Source organism: Xenopus tropicalis, chromosome 3, assembly GCF_000004195.4.
Source record: "Xenopus tropicalis strain Nigerian chromosome 3, UCB_Xtro_10.0, whole genome shotgun sequence".
Lineage (NCBI taxonomy): Eukaryota > Metazoa > Chordata > Amphibia > Anura > Pipidae > Xenopus > Xenopus tropicalis.
In genome coordinates this window covers 7,188,279-7,209,664 of record NC_030679.2, presented here as the reverse complement: position 1 = coordinate 7,209,664, position 21,386 = coordinate 7,188,279, and the positions used below count along the sequence as shown (strand labels likewise).

General features: G+C 47.1%; 1 protein-coding gene and 3 non-coding genes across 5 annotated transcripts in view; all 4 read right to left on the bottom strand.

Moving 5' to 3' along the window:
• Positions 1 to 21,386, bottom strand: part of large1 (LARGE xylosyl- and glucuronyltransferase 1) — a 235,160-nt gene that overhangs the window by 102,034 nt on the left and 111,740 nt on the right. The window lies entirely within an intron of this gene.
• On the bottom strand, positions 7,998 to 8,216 carry LOC116409875. Its single transcript, XR_004222130.1, has one exon. It is a non-coding gene; the product is annotated as a small nucleolar RNA U3 (small nucleolar RNA).
• LOC116409883 lies at positions 10,138 to 10,357 on the bottom strand. The gene has a single exon (XR_004222137.1). It is a non-coding gene; the product is annotated as a small nucleolar RNA U3 (small nucleolar RNA).
• Positions 13,860 to 14,078, bottom strand: LOC116409881. Its single transcript, XR_004222135.1, has one exon. It is a non-coding gene; the product is annotated as a small nucleolar RNA U3 (small nucleolar RNA).

The following is a 21,386-nucleotide window of genomic DNA, read 5'->3' as shown; positions in this document are numbered from 1 at the left end:
AAAAGAAGGAAAAAAATCCTTTCGGCGGGAGCTGCCCCGAAGCTTCACAATCTCAACATGACAAAAACCGTCTGCTTCTGGGGAACTCAGATGTAATCTGCCCAGTGTAATTGGGTTTGGAAGCCAAATCCCAGGGAGGGTAGCGCTGATCCAGAACTGAAAGCATTAAAGGGACACTGCCATGATTTTTATGGGGTACTTTTGAAATAATTCCACCATTTAACATTTTATTCTTGAACCAACAACTTGCAGCGCAGCAGTAAAGTGTGCCTGAGTCTGAGCTTTCAGCCAGCGCTACACATTAGAACTGCTTTCAGCTAACCTATTGTTTCTCCTACTCCCATGTAACTGGAGGAGTCCCAAGCCGGACTTGGATTTCTTACTATTGAGTGCTATTCTGATACCTACTGGGAGCTGCTATCTTGCTCCCTTCCCATTGTTCTGCTGATCGGCTGCTGGGGGTGAGGGGGGGGGGGATATCACTCCAACTTGCAGCACAGCAGTAAAGTGTGCCTGAGTCTGAGCTTTCAGCCAGCGCTACACATTAGAACTGCTTTCTGCTAACCTATTGTTTCTCCTACTCCCATGTAACTGGAGGAGTCCCAAGCCGGACTTGGGTTTCTTACTATTGAGTGCTATTCTGATACCTACTGGGAGCTGCTATCTTGCTCCCTTCCCATTGTTCTGCTGATCGGCTGCTGGGGGTGAGGGGGAAGTGGGGTATCACTCCAACTTGCAGCGCAGCAGTAAAGTGTGCCCGAGTCTGAGCTTTCAGCCAGCGCTACACATTAGAACTGCTTTCTGCTAACCTATTGTTTCTCCTACTCCCATGTAACTGGAGGAGTCCCAAGCCGGACTTGGATTTCTTACTATTGAGTGCTATTCTGATACCTACTGGGAGCTGCTATCTTGCTCCCTTCCCATTGTTCTGCTGATCGGCTGCTGGGGGTGAGGGGTGGGGGGATATCACTCCAACTTGCAGCGCAGCAGTAAAGTGTGCAACGCTGCACAGTGAATGGATCTCCCGAACACATTCCGATAATCAGGGGGGAAGCCGACCCGCCTATTGAATTCAATTCCTCCAAAACAATATTATTCATTCCGTTATCACAAAGACTAATTGCGGTTTCGTTTCCCCGTGGCAGAGACGCGTAATTATAGCAGCAGCGCCCCCTTATATAATAACCCTGCGCATTGTATGAGATGGGAGAAGCCACATTAATATATTCATTACATGAATTGAAAGTGGTTCTGGCTATATTCGTTAGCATTCCGCTAATTACACTGGCGGAGAAATGGATTTATATATCTGTCTTATTTTATTCATCAAAGGGCAACCAAACCCCCCAAAGTATTTTTTCACATAAAGGGCTGCTGTATGGGAGCAGATGTAAAGCAGCTTTATATGACTATTTCCTATTGGTCAGTGCCTTTACCCAAGGTTCCAAGGGGCTTTCATGGCCTGCTTGACCTTCTCCTGAGGCTTCAGTATCTTCCCATAAGAGCTAGCGATTATTAACCCTTTCATTGCTACATGATACAGTTGGTTACAGGGGTATTTGTATCAGGGGCATTGTGGCATAAGAGGGCCTTCTGGAGGCATTAATGACTATTTCCTATTGGTCAGTCCCATTACCCAAGGTTCCAAGGGGCTTTCATGGCCTGCTTGACCTTCTCCCGAGGCTTCAGTATCTTCCCATAAGAGCTAGCGATTATTAACCCTTTCATTGCTACATGATACAGTTGGTTACAGCTGCACATTCGCCTCCAATCGCTGCTATTTTGTTTCAGTCGGACAATGAGATACTTAATGTAATGTCCTCTCTCCCGGCCGCTGGAATCCCAATTATGATCTATGGCAGCAAATTGCACTGATACTGAGAAACCTGGCACTGAAGGAGCAGCCCCCCCTATTGATCTAAATGAGATTCTCAATTGTTCGTACATTTAGGGAAATTATTTAGAGTGTAATTAATGGGGCTGTCTGTAGCGCTGGCAGGGTAACCCTGCCCCATTAGTTATGTCAATTAGAACTGTCCGGCCTCCGGCTCTTCCCACAGACCATTATCCCACTGCTACTATAGGCACCATCTCTCCCTACCATACCTGCTATCCCCCAGCCCCAGTCCCTTCCCAGAGGCTATTATCCCAGTGTTACTATAGGCACATCTCTCCTGCCCTGCAAGGCCCATAGCTCCCTGCTCAGATGCCCTTACCTGCACCCAATATAAACATCTGCTTAACAAGGAAATTACCAGCTGAAAGGAACATGGTTGGGTTGGAGATTTGCTGATATACCCACAGAATGTAAGTGCAATGCCAGTGACTATCCGGGCCGGAGCGGAGCCCAGAGGCACAGACGGATACATACAGGCGGCGAGTCTAATGCAGGGAATAGGATTGGTGCTCGGGCGCTGGAAACCCACAGATATTAATGGCTCGCTGCTTTATTACTGAGCAAGAAAAGGCCGCTCCCGACAGCATGGAAACCTCACACGGATCCATACGGGGCAGTTTGTCACAGAATTAACTTTCAGTACAGAGAGCGGCAGCGATGCCTGAGACATTATCCCCTCGCTCCTTCCGTCACTTCTATGGGTTCATTCAAATATTCACTTTTATTGTCCGACCAACTGCAACTCCCAATGCTCCTGAGATTGGACTTTCCTCCCCTCTTCTGCTCTATGGTTAAAGAGTGATTGCAATGGTTGATAGATATAGATGGATAGATAGATGATAGATAGATAGACAGACAGACAGACAGATAGAGAGATAGAGAGATAGATAGATAGATAGATAGATGATAGATAGATAGATAGATAGATAGATAGACAGACAGACAGACAGATAGAGAGATAGAGAGATAGATAGATAGATAGATAGATGATAGATAGATAGATAGATAGATAGATAGATAGATAGATAGACAGACAGACAGACAGACAGACAGACAGAGAGAGAGAGATAGACAGATAGATAGACAGACAGACAGATAATTTATTGACAGTAGATTCAGACAGATAATAGATAAAGATAAATAAATAGTTACAGATAGAGAAATAGACAAATGGATAGAGATAGATGACAGATAGATGATAGATAGATAGATAGATAGATAGATAGATAGATAGATAGATAGATAGATCAAGAAATTGAAATATAGACAGCAACAGACCAATTAATTGACAGATACAGATAGACAGAATGATAGATAAACTGGTCAACAATAGATACAGACAATAGATACAGACAAATAATGGATAAAGAAATATTTATAGATGGAGAAATAAAGAGACAAATGGATAGATAGATAGATAGATGATAGATAGATAGATCAAGAAATTGAAAGATAGACAGCAATAGACAGATTGATTGAGAAATACAGATAGAATGATAGATAGATACACTGATTCACAATAGATACAGACAAATAATAGATAAAGAAATATTTATAGATAGCGAAGTAGAGAGACAAATAGATAGATAGATAGATAGATAGATTAATAGATGATAGATAGATAGATAGATAGATTAATAGATGATAGATAGATAGATAGAGAAATTAAAAGATAGACAGCAATAGACAGATAGATTATAGATAAATATATTTTTATAGATAGAGAAATAGAGAGACAAATGGATAGATGATAGATAGATAGATAGATAGATAGATTAATAGATAGATGATAGATAGATAGATAGATAGATAGATAGATACATAGATCAAGAAATTGAAATATAGACAGCAATAGACAGATTGATTGACAGATACAGATAGGCAGAATGATAGATAAACTGACTATAGATACAGACAAGTAATAGATAAAGACATATATAGAGAGACGAATGGATGGAGGTGCCTGTGACTATTCCAGCCCATACAGGAAGGGAGTGACTTACAGAAGGTTCTGCCCATTACGTGGGCATCGGAGCAGTTGGATATTTACTCCCTCGGCACTGGGATCCTACAGCCTGGGAGTAAATTACAGCTTTATTTATGGGCGCAGAATGACCTAACGGCGCTACGGCTCAGAATGAATAGAGAGCCAGTCAGTCTGTGTTACAAATGGCTGCTTGCCTGGGATTTCATTAGTACAACTCGCTACGGGGCTTTATGTACTGCTAATAACAGCACTGCCATTAAGCAGCCACTGAAAAGCAGCCATTTTTCTTTAAAGGGAACCCGCCGTGACAGCCCCTCATTCCTTCTCATACGTTTCCACTGAGACGTCGCTGTCCTGCAGTTTGTGCAGTAGAATGGGGCCCGTGGGGCGAAAGAGACCCAAATGGGACTCTAGCCCAACAGAAATATTCCATCTGGAATTCTGCAAGCACCTCCTCCAGGTCCCCCCGCAGCCCCCCAAACAGTGCCTGTCGGGCTGAGCTGGGCAGATTCCCCCTACTGTTTGCCATACAGCAGAGGGCGCTCTCATACTGGGCACACCTACACACCCCCCGCAGCCCCCCAAACAGTGCCTGTCGGGCTGAGCTGGGCAGATTCCCCCTACTGTTTGCCATACAGCAGAGGGCGCTCTCATACTGGGCACCTACAACCCCAGAGCCCCCCAAACAGTGCCTGTCGGTCTGAGCTGGGCAGATTCCCCCTACTGTTTGCCATACAGCAGAGGGCGCTCTCATCCTGGGCACACCTACACACCCCCCGCAGCCCCCCAAACAGTGCCTGTCGGGCTGAGCTGGGCAGATTCCCCCTACTGTTTGCCATACAGCAGAGGGCGCTCTCATCCTGGGCACACCTACACACCCCCCGCAGCCCCCCAAACAGTGCCTGTCGGGCTGAGCTGGGCAGATTCCCCCTACTGTTTGCCATACAGCAGAGGGCGCTCTCATCCTGGGCACACCTACACACCCCCCGCAGCCCCCCAAACAGTGCCTGTCGGGCTGAGCTGGGCAGATTTCCCCTACTGTTTGCCATACAGCAGAGGGCGCTCTCATACTGGGCACACCTACACAACAGCAACCCCATGACCTACCCCCATAAAGCCTTATTGCACAATGAGACCCAGGGCAAACAACCCATCAGTACCCGGCCCACCCAAGCCTCCCACCCATTGACTAAAGGCCAAGTAACACAAACAACAAACCAGTCAAAAGAGCAATATATCTGTGATTGGAGGGAAGAGATAGCAAACTCCCAGAAGCTTACGATCTACCAATCACTAGGGAGGGAATACAGACTGGGCCCATACCTGGAAAGGCTACAGAACCCCACAGACAGACAGACCCTGAGCCAGTACAGACTGAGTGCCCACAGCCTGGAGATTGAACTGGGTCGGCACCGACAGACCTACAGGCCCAGGGAGAGCCGGCTGTGCCAGTCATGTGACCAGGGGGCAGTAGGGGATGAGACCCACTTCCTGCTACACTGCCCCAAATACTCAGCCCTGAGAGACACCCACTGCCAGAGACCCAAATACTCAGCACTGAGAGACACCCACTGCCAGAGACCCAAATACTCAGCACTGAGAGACACCCACTGCCAGAGACCCAAATACTCAGCACTGAGAGACACCCACTGCCAGAGACCCAAATACTCAGCCCTGAGAGACACCCACTGCCAGAGACCCAAATACTCAGCCCTGAGAGACACCCACTGCCAGAGACCCAAATACTCAGCACTGAGAGACACCCACTGCCAGACACCCAAATACTCAGCACTGAGAGACACCCACTGCCAGACACCCAAATACTCAGCACTGAGAGACACCCACTGCCAGAGACCCAAATACTCAGCACTGAGAGACACCCACTGCCAGAGACCCAAATACTCAGCACTGAGAGACACCCACTGCCAGAGACCCAAATACTCAGCCCTGAGACACCCACTGCCAGAGACCCAAATACTCAGCACTGAGAGACACCCACTGCCAGACACCCAAATACTCAGCCCTGAGAGACACCCACTGCCAGAGACCCAAATACTCAGCCCTGAGAGACACCCACTGCCAGACACCCAAATACTCAGCCCTGAGAGACACCCACTGCCAGACACCCAAATACTCAGCACTGAGAGACACCCACTGCCAGACACCCAAATACTCAGCACTGAGAGACACCCACTGCCAGACACCCAAATACTCAGCACTGAGAGACACCCACTGCCAGACACCCAAATACTCAGCACTGAGAGACACCCACTGCCAGAGACCCAAATACTCAGCACTGAGAGAAACCCACTGCCAGAGACCCAAATACTCAGCACTGAGAGACACCCACTGCCAGAGACCCAAATACTCAGCACTGAGAGACACCCACTGCCAGACACCCAAATACTCAGCACTGAGAGACACCCACTGCCAGACACCCAAATACTCAGCACTGAGAGACACCCACTGCCAGAGACCCAAATACTCAGCACTGAGAGACACCCACTGCCAGAGACCCAAATACTCAGCACTGAGAGACACCCACTGCCAGACACCCAAATACTCAGCCCTGAGAGACACCCACTGCCAGAGACCCAAATACTCAGCACTGAGAGACACCCACTGCCAGACACCCAAATACTCAGCACTGAGAGACACCCACTGCCAGAGACCCAAATACTCAGCACTGAGAGACACCCACTGCCAGAGACCCAAATACTCAGCACTGAGAGACACCCACTGCCAGAGACCCAAATACTCAGCCCTGAGAGACACCCACTGCCAGAGACCCAAATACTCAGCACTGAGAGACACCCACTGCCAGAGACCCAAATACTCAGCACGGAGAGACACCCACTGCCAGAGACCCAAATACTCAGCACCGAGAGACACCCACTGCCAGAGACCCAAATACTCAGCACCGAGAGACACCCACTGCCAGAGACCCAAATACTCAGCACCGAGAGACACCCACTGCCAGAGACCCAAATACTCAGCACCGAGAGACACCCACTGCCAGAGACCCAAATACTCAGCACCGAGAGACACCCACTGCCAGAGACCCAAATACTCAGCACCGAGAGACACCCACTGCCAGAGACCCAAATACTCAGCACCGAGAGACACCCACTGCCAGAGACCCAAATACTCAGCACTGAGAGACACCCACTGCCAGACACCCAAATACTCAGCCCTGAGAGACACCCACTGCCAGAGACCCAAATACTCAGCACTGAGAGACACCCACTGCCAGAGACCCAAATACTCAGCACTGAGAGACACCCACTGCCAGAGACTCTCCCATCACATCACAGACTTCCAATCTATAGAAGAAAAGAGAAAACTCCGCATCCTACTGGGAGAAGAGGCACTGACAGCAACAATGGCAGCACAATACATAACTGACTGTCATAGACTGAGAGAGACAGGACTTTCCCCTGTCCCCATATACTGACCCCCTAACCACACCCCTTAAACCCCCCCTATTCCCATATACTGACCCCCCTAACCACACCCCTTAAACCCCCCCCCATTCCCATATACTGACCCCCTAACCCCACCCATTACACCCTATACCTGCTTTGGCAATGCTAAATGTATTTGGTCCTGCCAATAAAGCTCATTTGATGAGAGAGAGGGAGAGAAGGAAGAGACACCCACCCACCAATCAAACTACAGCAGTCAGTTCTGTGGCTGCTTTTGCTCAGGCTCACTGAAGGGGATTGGCTGCTTGAGACATGTGACCTGTCTCATTGTGACTGTGGGACATGTGGCCAGTGGGGTGCAATTGGATCTGGCAGTATGAGGATGGGGGGTACTTGCTGAAGGTAGGTGAGAAGGCACTGTGCCCAGAGGGGTTATAGCTATAGTTACAGCCCCCTCTCCTGGTCAGTTGGGGTATGGCTGGGAGAGAGGCAGGGGAATTAAAAACAAATAATTTTTTATATAGGGATCCAATGGTGCCTACATAGAAACACAGCCTTGAACCTAGTGTGCGAGACTGTGATGGGTACCTTATAGATTGTAAGCTCACTGGGTCAGAAACTAAGGAAATGTGATGATATCCTTATATTTTAAACACAAAAACTCTAACTTTTAACTATGGAACAACAAACCACTCAGCCTGCGCTCTCTCCCCCGACTCCCCTATAATAAAAGGGAGCGGAACGTTCATCAATACAAACAGCAGCCACAATAAAGCAGCGCTGAGAGCTCACTTCCCGCTCAGGAGAGAACACTGACAGCTCCTCATCGTGGTTTGTGAGTTCAGACACTTTAGAGCGCATCTCACCAGGTACAAGCTATAGAAATGATCCCTGAAAGTATAGTCTTACTGATACCCTGGAACCAGCAGCCCCCCCTGGGGAGGGACCCCCCTCTATCTCAGGGAGACAAAAATAAATCCATCTTTCCAGCCAAATCCCTTAATTATAGGCTGCACCCCAATATTTATTGCTCTGTAACAATGTTACTAATTCTGTATCACATTTAAAGCTGCAGAACTACAGTTATTAGTGCAGAGTTGTAACATACGGCTCATCTGCATGTGACACACCCACCCACCAATCAGAGCACAGCAGGAAACAGCTGTTACAATCAGTTCTGTTGCTCAGACTCACTGCAGGGGATTGGCTGCTTGGGACATGTGACCTAACACATTGTGGGACATGTGGCCAGTGGTGTAACTATGGGGGGGTCAAGTCTTATGCCATAGGTGGGTCCAAAGAGTCGGGCCAAGTAACCGGAGTTGAGGGGCCCTTCTGTTTTTAGGGGGGGCCTGATTGCTCCCTTTGCACCTTTTCTGTACTGGGCAGATATTGGGGCACTTTTATTTGGGCTTTTATTAAAAAAAATAGCATTGGATTTAATGTTTCCCTAAGGCTGCAGTATGGTAACTCCCACGGCGATAATATGAATAGGAACAGTGCTCTGCCTGTACCCAATACAATGGTGCTTCGCAGTGCTGGGGTCCAGCCAGGGCCCTTTCTCTATAGACTATGTATAGTCTCCCCATGTCTGTGTTGGTTTCCCACAGGTTCCCCCCGTTTCCTCCTACCCCCCAAAATATACAAGCAGGATAACTGGTGGGTAACAGGGCTGTTATCTGGGTGGTACAGTAGGTATTGTAGTCAGGGGCCCTGTGGGAAAGGGGGGCCCCAATAGATGGAGGGCTGTGAGGGGGTGGGGCTTGGGCATGATGTGAAAAAGACCATAGATTGTAAGCTCACTGGGGCAGGGACTGATGGGAATGTGATAGAGACCTTAGATTGTAAGCTCACTGGGACACGGACTGATGGGAATGTGATAGGGACCTTAGATTGTAAGCTCACTGGGGCAGGGACTGATGGGAATGGGATAGGGACCTTAGATTGTAAGCTCACTGGGGCAGGGACTGATGGGAATGGGATAGGGACCTTAGATTGTAAGCTCACTGGGGCAGGGACTGATGGGAATGGGATAGGGACCTTAGATTGTAAGCTCACTGGGGCAGGGACTGATGGGAATGTGATAGGGACCTTAGATTGTAAGCTCACTGGGGCAGGGACTGATGGGAATGGGATAGGGACCTTAGATTGTAAGCTCACTGGGGCAGGGACTGATGGGAATGGGATAGGGACCTTAGATTGTAAGCTCACTGGGGCAGGGACTGATGGGAATGGGATAGGGACCTTAGATTGTAAGCTCACTGGGGCAGGGGCTGATGGGAATGGGATAGGGGCCTTAGACTGTAAGCTCACTGGGGCAGGGACTGATGGGAATGGGATAGGGACCTTAGATTGTAAGCTCACTGGGGCAGGGGCTGATGGGAATGGGACCTTAGATTGTAAGCTCACTGGGGCAGGGACTGATGGGAATGAGATAGGGACCTTAGATTGTAAGCTCACTGGGGCAGGGACTGATGGGAATGGGATAGGGACCTTAGATTGTAAGCTCACTGGGGCAGGGGCTGATGGGAATGGGATAGGGACCTTAGATTGTAAGCTCACTGGGGCAGGGACTGATGGGAATGGGATAGGGACCTTAGATTGTAAGCTCACTGGGGCAGGGACTGATGGGAATGGGATAGGGACCTTAGATTGTAAGCTCACTGGGGCAGGGGCTGATGGGAATGGGATAGGGACCTTAGATTGTAAGCTCACTGGGGCAGGGACTGATAGGAATGGGATAGGGACCCTAGACTCAATACACTCTCTAAATTAAGTAATTAATTATTTCCTAGTGGTGTTACTGCCTTTTAACTATTTCCTCACAAACCACTCAGCCTGCGCTCTCTCCCCCCGACTCCCCTATAATAAAAGGGAGCGGAACGTTCATCAATACAAACAACAGCCACAATAAAGCAGCGCTGAGAGCTCACTTCCCGCTCAGGAGAGAACACTGACAGCTCCTCATCGTGGTTTGTGAGTTCAGACACTTTAGAGCGCATCTCACCAGGTACAACCTATAGAAATGATCCCTGAAAGTATAGTCTTACTGATACCCTGGAACCAGCAGCCCCCCCTGGGGAGGGACCCCCCTCTATCTCAGGGAGACAAAAATAACCCCATCCCTACAGTCAGACTTTCCCCAGTAGAAGCTGCAGCCAAACTGATTGCTCTGTAACAATGTTACTACTTTAGTATAAACTCTAAAGCTGCAGAACTACAGTTATTAGTGCAGAGTTGTAACATACGGCTCATCTGCATGTGACACACCCACCCACCAATCAGAGCACAGCAAAAACAGCTGTTACAATCAGTTCTGTTGCTCAGACTCACTGCAGGGGATTGGCTGCTTCAGACATGTGACCTAACTCATTGTGGCTCTTTGGGACATGTGGCCAGTGGTGTAACTATAGGGGGTCCAATCAAGTCCTATGCCATAATTAAAGAACATTCTTATGCCAGTTTATCAATGGGTTAATTGGGGTCCACTGTAGGCACAGACCCTCGCCTGCCCCCTGTCCGAACTGGAGCATGGGTGGGAGAGGGGCAGATACAGAGAAGGAATGTTCTGGGCACACAATAAGCTGTACCCCCATACTGTACTGTCTAAGGGAAACACTATGGCACCTCCTACCCATATGTATAAATACAAATATACAGAGAAGGAATGTTCTGGGCACACAATAAGCTGTACCCCCATACTGTACTGTCTAAGGGAAACACTATGGCACCTCCTACCCATATGTATAAATACAAATATACAGAGAAGGAATGTTCTGGGCACACAATAAGCTGTACCCCCATACTGTACTGTCTAAGGGAAACACTATGGCACCCCCTACCCATATGTATAAATACAAATATACAGAGAAGGAATGTTCTGGGCACACAATAAGCTGTACCCCCATACTGTACTGTCTAAGGGAAACACTATGGCACCTCCTACCCATATGTATAAATACAAATATACAGAGAAGGAATGTTCTGGGCACACAATAAGCTGTACTCCCATACTGTACTGTCTAAGGGAAACACTATGGCACCTCCTACCCATATGTATAAATACAAATATACAGAGAAGGAATGTTCTGGGCACACAATAAGCTGTACCCCCATACTGTACTGTCTAAGGGAAACACTATGGCACCCCTACCCATATGTATAAATACAAATATACAGAGAAGGAATGTTCTGGGCACACAATAAGCTGTTCCCCCATACTGTACTGTCTAAGGGAAACACTATGGCACCTCCTACCCATATGTATAAATACAAATATACAGAGAAGGAATGTTCTGGGCACACAATAAGCTGTACCCCCATACTGTACTGTCTAAGGGAAACACTATGGCACCTCCTACCCATATGTATAAATACAAATATACAGAGAGGGAATATTCTGGGCACACAATAAGCTGTACCCCCATACTGTACTGTCTAAGGGAAACACTATGGCACCTCCTACCCATATGTATAAATACAAATATACAGAGAGGGAATATTCTGGGCACACAATAAGCTGTACCCCCATACTGTACTGTCTAAGGGAAACACTATGGCACCTCCTACCCATATGTATAAATACAAATATACAGAGAAGGAATGTTCTGGGCACACAATAAGCTGTACCCCCATACTGTACTGTCTAAGGGAAACACTATGGCACCTCCTACCCATATGTATAAATACAAATATACAGAGAAGGAATGTTCTGGGCACACAATAAGCTGTACTCCCATACTGTACTGTCTAAGGGAAACACTATGGCACCTCCTACCCATATGTATAAATACAAATATACAGAGAAGGAATGTTCTGGGCACACAATAAGCTGTACCCCCATACTGTACTGTCTAAGGGAAACACTATGGCACCTCCTACCCATATGTATAAATACAAATATACAGAGAAGGAATGTTCTGGGCACACAATAAGCTGTACCCCCATACTGTACTGTCTAAGGGAAACACTATGGCACCCCCTACCCATATGTATAAATACAAATATACAGAGAAGGAATGTTCTGGGCACACAATAAGCTGTTCCCCCATACTGTACTGTCTAAGGGAAACACTATGGCACCCCCTACCCATATGTATAAATACAAATATACAGAGAAGGAATGTTCTGGGCACACAATAAGCTGTACCCCCATACTGTACTGTCTAAGGGAAACACTATGGCACCTCCTACCCATATGTATAAATACAAATATACAGAGAAGGAATGTTCTGGGCACACAATAAGCTGTACCCCCATACTGTACTGTCTAAGGGAAACACTATGGCACCTCCTACCCATATGTATAAATACAAATATACAGAGAGGGAATGTTCTGGGCACACAATAAGCTGTACCCCCATACTGTACTGTCTAAGGGAAACACTATGGCACCCCCTACCCATATGTATAAATACAAATATACAGAGAAGGAATGTTCTGGGCACACAATAAGCTGTTCCCCCATACTGTACTGTCTAAGGGAAACACTATGGCACCCCCTACCCATATGTATAAATACAAATATACAGAGAAGGAATGTTCTGGGCACACAATAAGCTGTTCCCCCATACTGTACTGTCTAAGGGAAACACTATGGCACCCCTACCCATATGTATAAATACAAATATACAGAGAAGGAATGTTCTGGGCACACAATAAGCTGTTCCCCCATACTGTACTGTCTAAGGGAAACACTATGGCACCTCCTACCCATATGTATAAATACAAATATACAGAGAAGGAATGTTCTGGGCACACAATAAGCTGTTCCCCCATACTGTACTGTCTAAGGGAAACACTATGGCACCCCTACCCATATGTATAAATACAAATATACAGAGAAGGAATGTTCTGGGCACACAATAAGCTGTTCCCCCATACTGTACTGTCTAAGGGAAACACTATGGCACCTCCTACCCATATGTATAAATACAAATATACAGAGAAGGAATGTTCTGGGCACACAATAAGCTGTACCCCCATACTGTACTGTCTAAGGGAAACACTATGGCACCTCCTACCCATATGTATAAATACAAATATACAGAGAAGGAATGTTCTGGGCACACAATAAGCTGTTCCCCCATACTGTACTGTCTAAGGGAAACACTATGGCACCTCCTACCCATATGTATAAATACAAATATACAGAGAAGGAATGTTCTGGGCACACAATAAGCTGTACCCCCATACTGTACTGTCTAAGGGAAACACTATGGCACCCCTACCCATATGTATAAATACAAATATACAGAGAAGGAATGTTCTGGGCACACAATAAGCTGTTCCCCCATACTGTACTGTCTAAGGGAAACACTATGGCACCTCCTACCCATATGTATAAATACAAATATACAGAGAAGGAATGTTCTGGGCACACAATAAGCTGTACCCCCATACTGTACTGTCTAAGGGAAACACTATGGCACCTCCTACCCATATGTATAAATACAAATATATATAGAAGCAAATATCTTTAACTATAATTAACACATATAACTTCCCACTTTTGAACGATATGTTCTATTTTTCAGTCACTCAATAAGAAACCACTCAGCCTGCGCTCTCTCCCCCGACTCCCCTATAATAAAAGGGAGCAGAACGTTCATCAATACAAACAGCAGCCACAATAAAGCAGCGCTGAGAGCTCACTTCCCGCTCAGGAGAGAACACTGACAGCTCCTCATCGTGGTTTGTGAGTTCAGACACTTTAGAGCGCATCTCACCAGGTACAACCTATAGAAATGATCCCTGAAAGTATAGTCTTACTGATACCCTGGAACCAGCAGCCCCCCCTGGGGAGGGACCCCCCTCTATCTCAGGGAGACAAAAATAACCCCATCCCTACAGTCAGACTTTCCCCAGTAGAAGCTGCAGCCAAACTGATTGCTCTGTAACAATGTTACTACTTTAGTATAAACTCTAAAGCTGCAGAACTACAGTTATTAGTGCAGAGTTGTAACATACGGCTCATCTGCATGTGACACACCCACCCACCAATCAGAGCACAGCAAAAAACAGCTGTTGTAATCAGTTCTGTTGCTCAGACTCACTGCAGGGGATTGGCTGCTTGAGACATGTGACCTAACTCATTGCTGCTCTTTGAGACATGTGACCTACATGTGTGCGTCTCTCTGGCAGGGTGGGGGGGTAGGGACTGGGGTCCTAAGTATATTCAGTTTGCTGGGGCAGGGACTGATGGGAATGGGATAGGGACCTTAGATTGTAAGCTCACTGGGGCAGGGGCTGATGGGAATGGGATAGGGACCTTAGATTGTAAGCTCACTGGGGCAGGGACTGATGGGAATGGGATAGGGACCTTAGATTGTAAGCTCACTGGGGCAGGGGCTGATGGGAATGGGATAGGGACCTTAGATTGTAAGCTCACTGGGGCAGGGGCTGATGGGAATGTGATAGGGACCTTAGAGTGTAAGCTCACTGGGGCAGGGGCTGATGGGAATGTGATAGGGACCTTAGATTGTAAGCTCACTGGGGCAGGGATTGATGGGAATGGGATAGGGACCTTAGATTGTAAGCTCACTGGGGCAGGGACTGATGGGAATGGGATAGGGGCCTTAGAGTGTAAGCTCACTGGGGCAGGGGCTGATGGGAATGGGATAGGGACCTTAGACTGTAAGCTCACTGGGGCAGGGGCTGATGGGAATGGGACCTTAGATTGTAAGCTCACTGGGGCAGGGATTGATGGGAATGGGATAGGGACCTTAGATTGTAAACTCACTGGGGCAGGGACTGATGGGAATGGGATAGGGACCTTAGATTGTAAGCTCACTGGGGCAGGGGCTGATGGGAATGGGATAGGGACCTTAGATTGTAAGCTCACTGGGGCAGGGACTGATGGGAATGGGATAGGGACCTTAGATTGTAAGCTCACTGGGGCAGGGACTGATGGGAATGGGATAGGGACCTTAGATTGTAAGCTCACTGGGGCAGGGACTGATGGGAATGGGATAGGGACCTTTGATTGTAAGCTCACTGGGGCAGGGGCTGATGGGAATGGGATAGGGACCTTAGATTGTAAGCTCACTGGGGCAGGGACTGATGGGAATGGGATAGGGACCTTTGATTGTAAGCTCACTGGGGCAGGGACTGATGGGAATGGGATAGGGACCTTAGATTGTAAGCTCACTGGGGCAGGGGCTGATGGGAATGGGATAGTGACCTTTGATTGTAAGCTCACTGGGGCAGGGACTGATGGGAATGGGATAGGGACATTAGATTGTAAGCTCACTGGGGCAGGGGCTGATGGGAATGGGATAGCGACCTTAGATTGTAAGCTCACTGGGGCAGGGGTTGCCAAGTTGCCCAGCTTGCTAGGCCTGGCACTGAATCCAACCCTGATGTTGCTGGACTACAGCTCCCAGCATGCCTCACCCTTCATTATATGACATTATTCTGGGATTTGTAGTCCAGCAACAACCAGTGTCAGACTGGGGTACCTGGGGCCCACCAGTAAAACCTCACCTCAAAAGGGTAGGTAAAAGTGATACAAGAGGACCCAGAACATGCACTGCAGTCACCACAAGCTTTTTTAGGTCCCTTGCTGCATCCTTTAGCCGTAACTGACCAGACATACCAGTAAAATCACTACAGACAATGAATTATAAGCACTTTAACCCCCAGACATACCAGTAAAATCACTACAGACAATGAATGATAAGCACATTAACCCCCAGACATACCAGTAAAATCACTACAGACAATGAATGATAAGCACATTAACCCCCAGACATACCAGTAAAATCACTACAGACAATGAATGATAAGCACATTAGCCCCAGACATACAAGTAAAAGCACTACAGGCAATGCATTATAAGCACATTAACCCCAGACATGCCAGTAAAATCACTCAGGCAATGCATTATAAGCACATTAACCCCAGACATACCAGTAAAATCACTACAGGCAATGCATTATAAGCACATTAACCCCAGACATGCCAGTAAAATTACTATGGGCAATGCATTATAAGCACATTAACCCCAGACATACCAGTAAAATCACTACAGGCAATGCATTATAAGCACATTAACCCCAGACATGCCAGTAAAATTACTACGGGCAATGCATTATAAGCACATTAGCCCCAGACATACCGTTAAAATTGCTACAGGCAATGCATTATAAGCACATTAACCCCAGACATACCAGTAAAATCACTACAGGCAATGCATTATAAGCACATTAACCCCAGACATGCCAGTAAAATCACTCAGGCAATGCATTATAAGCACATTAACCCCAGACATGCCAGTAAAATTACTACAGACAATGAATTATAATCACATTAACCCAAGACATACCAGTAAAATCACTACAGGCAATGAATTCTAAGCACATTAATCCACGTCATGCCAGTAAAATCACTACAGACAATGCATTATAAGCATATTAACACCAGACATGCCAGTAAGATTGTGGCAGGAAATGGCTAATTAGCACATTAACCCCAGACATGCCAATAACATTGCTGAAGAAATGAACTTTGAACATGTTACATTAAACATGTAAGATCACTACAGACAATGCATTATAAGCTAATTAACCCCAGACATGCCAGAAGGTCACTGCAGAAAACTGCCAGTAAACACATTAACCCGGTAGGCCAACTGAGTAAAGTTTGGTTGAGCAGTGAAGGGCAGCAGGTTTTACATCCCCTTTAAAGTGTAAAAAGGGCGGCTCCAGGGGGAAGAGCAGGATTGTGCAATGTGTGTGCTGATTGGACGCAATCCCGACTGCAATAGGGAAGTCTAGGAAGAGAATAAAGCCAATAAAATGATGGCAGAACTGGGGCCTTATGGTTATAAGAGGGATAATTCATCTCAGTCAGAAAGTCCAATTTAGAATTAATTACCAGAATTAATTGGAAATTAATCCCTACCTACAGATTTGTGCAGCTAGCCAATCGCGTGGCGTCTGAGCGGAATGGGGAATACACCACGAGGATTAGGGGAGAAAATGCAGAGATAGGTCTGTGGGTGCCAATGAGATATGTAACATACCCTGGGCACCGGGCAGGCAGCGGCGCATGCGAGGGTGGGTATTCACCCCATTTAGCTCCATGCTGCATGGCTGCACAGAAATCTATTCAGTCTGCAGCATGTATCCAAAGGAACTGCTAACTAGCCATGCAGCATGTGTATTCGATATGTGGTTGGTATTAAGGGGGCGAGGTAGTAACCCTATATGCTAGGAGAGGGTTAAAAAAATGACCCAACCAGCAACGTGCTGAGCATTAACCCCGCCCCTCCCGTGGCACAGACTTTCCCTATTACTGCAATACCTGCCTGTTCATTTTATATTTCCAGCAACTGTATTTATATTAATCAGGGTGTTTTCTTTATGATTGCAAAGTACTCACAATGTTTCTGCTGCAGCAATCACTCCTAACTTACCCTTTATTGTAATCAGAGAGGCTCCTGGGAGTGCGGCCACGGGTGTGCCAGTATCTGCCATAGGGGGGGCCTTCTACCCAACCCCATCATCTCCCAAATACCTCAATGGGTACTGCTGTATTCCCACAGTCCCTTCCCAGAGGCTACTATCCCCCCACTGCTACTATAGGCACCATCTCTCCCTACTATACCTGCTATCCCACAGCCCCAGTCCCTTCCCAGAGGCTATTATCCCCCCACTGCTAATATAGGCACCATCTCTCCCTACTATACCTGCTATCCCACAGCCCCAGTCCCTTCCCAGAGGCTATTATCCCCCCACTGCTACTATAGGCACCATCTCTCCCTACTATACCTGCTATCCCACAGCCCCAGTCCCTTCCCAGAGGCTATTATCCCACTGCTACTATAGGCACCATCTCTCCCTACTATACCTGCTATCCCACAGCCCCAGTCCCTTCCCAGAGGCTATTATCCCCCCACTGCTACTATAGGCACCCTCTCTCCCTACTATACCTGCTATCCCACAGCCCCAGTCCCTTCCCAGAGGCTATTATCCCCCCACTGCTACTATAGGCACCATCTCCCCCTACTATACCTGCTATCCCACAGCCCCAGTCCCTTCCCAGAGGCTATTATCCCCCCACTGCTACTATAGGCACCATCTCTCCCTACTATACCTGCTATCCCACAGCCCCAGTCCCTTCCCAGAGGCTATTATCCCCCCACTGCTACTATAGGCACCATCTCTCCCTACTATACCTGCTATCCCACAGCCCCAGTCCCTTCCCAGAGGCTATTATCCCCCCACTGCTACTATAGGCACCATCTCTCCCTACTATACCTGCTATCCCACAGCCCCAGTCCCTTCCCAGAGGCTATTATCCCCCCACTGCTACTATAGGCCACAATCTCTCCCTACTATACCTGCTATCCCACAGCCCCAGTCCCTTCCCAGAGGCTATTATCCCCCCACTGCTACTATAGGCACCATCTCTCCCTACTATACCTGCTATCCCACAGCCCCAGTCCCTTCCCAGAGGCTATTATCCCCCCACTGCTACTATAGGCACAATCTCTCCCTACTATACCTGCTATCCCACAGCCCCAGTCCCTTCCCAGAGGCTATTATCCCCCCACTGCTACTATAGGCACCATCTCTCCCTACTATACCTGCTATCCCACAGCCCCAGTCCCTTCCCAGAGGCTATTATCCCCCCACTGCTACTATAGGCACAATCTCTCCCTACTATACCTGCTATCCCACAGCCCCAGTCCCTTCCCAGAGGCTATTATCCCCCCACTGCTACTATAGGCACCATCTCTCCCTACTATACCTGCTATCCCACAGCCCCAGTCCCTTCCCAGAGGCTATTATCCCCCCACTGCTACTATAGGCACCATCTCTCCCTACTATACCTGCTATCCCACAGCCCCAGTCCCTTCCCAGAGGCTATTATCCCCCCACTGCTACTATAGGCACCATCTCTCCCTACTATACCTGCTATCCCACAGCCCCAGTCCCTTCCCAGAGGCTATTATCCCCCACTGCTACTATAGGCACCATCTCTCCCTACTATACCTGCTATCCCCATAAAGCCCGTGCAATTTATGCTGAACAAGCAGATACACCTGGATAAAACAACTATGGCTATAGAGGAAATGAATTTTTATTCCACATAATGAGTATAATTTATGGCTGTTTGTAGCGAATCTATAAGACAATAATTCATTTCTCAGAAGAAAGTGCAGTACTGTAAGCAGTGAGTATCCCCAGTGAGCCAGGAGTATCCGTGTAATATAGAAGCACATTGCAGTAATGTATCCGGATGGGACGCCCTTAGCTGAACCCATGTACAGTCAGTATGTACCCAGAATACCCCCATAGTGATATATAAGGATACACCAAGGAGCTGCTTCCCTATAGGCTACTTTCCTAAGAGCAAGAAGGCTGAGGATACGCCAGTTACTCTGGTGCTACTCCCGGTACCCAAGTGATATGTATCATAGGGGTGGGCTATAAATCCTGTGCTAAATGCAGAACAGAACAGCATCTAAATATTCCGAAGCTGCAATTTCTCACCCTCGGCCCCCAGTGAGATTCGCTGTCAGTCTGAGTTACACAGCCCATTTGTGCCGCGCTCCGTCCTCTCCTGAGATGCACTGTTTATATACGGCACAGCCCGAGTGGCCAACACAGGCTGCTAACCCTTTGTTATACAGGGAACTCTGAGTATCACTCATGTATTATAAGGGATAATGTACCCCCTACTGTAAATGATAAGGATATTAGCAGTCACTGAGGGGTTCTGTGCCCCCCATATAAAGGCACAAGGCTGCAGGCTGAGTTATACAGGGAACTCTGAGTATCACTCATGTATTATAAGGGATAATGTACCCCCTACTGTAAATGATAAGGATATTAGCAGTCACTGAGGGGTTCTGTGCCCCCCATATAAAGGCACAAGGCTGCAGGCTGAGTTATACAGGGAACTCTGAGTATCACTCATGTATTATAAGGGGTAATGTACCCCCTACTGTAAATGATAAGGATATTAGCAGTCACTGAGGGGTTCTGTGCCCCCCATATAAAGGCACAAGGCTGCAGGCTGAGTTATACAGGGAACTCTGAGTATCACTCATGTATTATAAGGGATAATGTACCCCCTACTGTAAATGATAAGGATATTAGCAGTCACTGAGAGGTTCTGTGCCCCCCATATAAAGGCACAAGGCTGCAGGCTGAGTTATACAGGGAACTCTGAGTATCACTCATGTATTATAAGGGATACTGTACCCCCTACTGTAAATGATAAGGATATTAGCAGTCACTGAGGGGTTCTGTGCCCCCCATATAAAGGCACAAGGCTGCAGGCTGAGTTATACAGGGAACTCTGAGTATCACTCATGTATTATAAGGGATACTGTACCCCCTACTGTAAATGATAAGGATATTAGCAGTCACTGAGGGGTTCTGTGCCCCCCATATAAAGGCACAAGGCTGCAGGCTGAGTTATACAGGGAACTCTGAGTATCACTCATGTATTATAAGGGATAATGTACCCCCTACTGTAAATTATAAGGATAATAGAAATAACTGAGGGTTTGTGATACATATAAAAGCAAAAGCTTCTATTCTCCTTATATTTAGCATTAGGGAATATATTATTTCTAAGAATACCCACATTTTGAGATAAATATAAGCTTTGTCGCCTTTAACTTTCCGGGCTAAGTAATTCTGGGGGATATGTCATTCTGAATACTGATATGAGATTAAGTGGAAATCCCTGTTAGAGACGAACAGAGGATGAAAAGTTGCTTCTCTAGCGGTTGCACTTTATCTACCAAGAGTAAATACTGCTGTGGTCTGCAGAGCTAATTGGCCGTAATTACTAGTACAGCTATGGGATCTGTTATCCAGAATGCTCGGGACCTGGGGTTTTCTGGATAAGGGATCTTTCCATAATTTGGATCTCCATAACTTAAGTCTGCTAAAAATCATTTAACCATTAACTAAACCCAATAGGGCTGTTCTGCCCCCAATAAGGGGTAATTATATCTTAGTTGGGATCAAGTACAGGTACTGTTTTATTATTACAGAGAAAAGGGAATCATTTAACCATTAAATAAACCCAATAGGGCTGTTCTGCCCCAATAAGG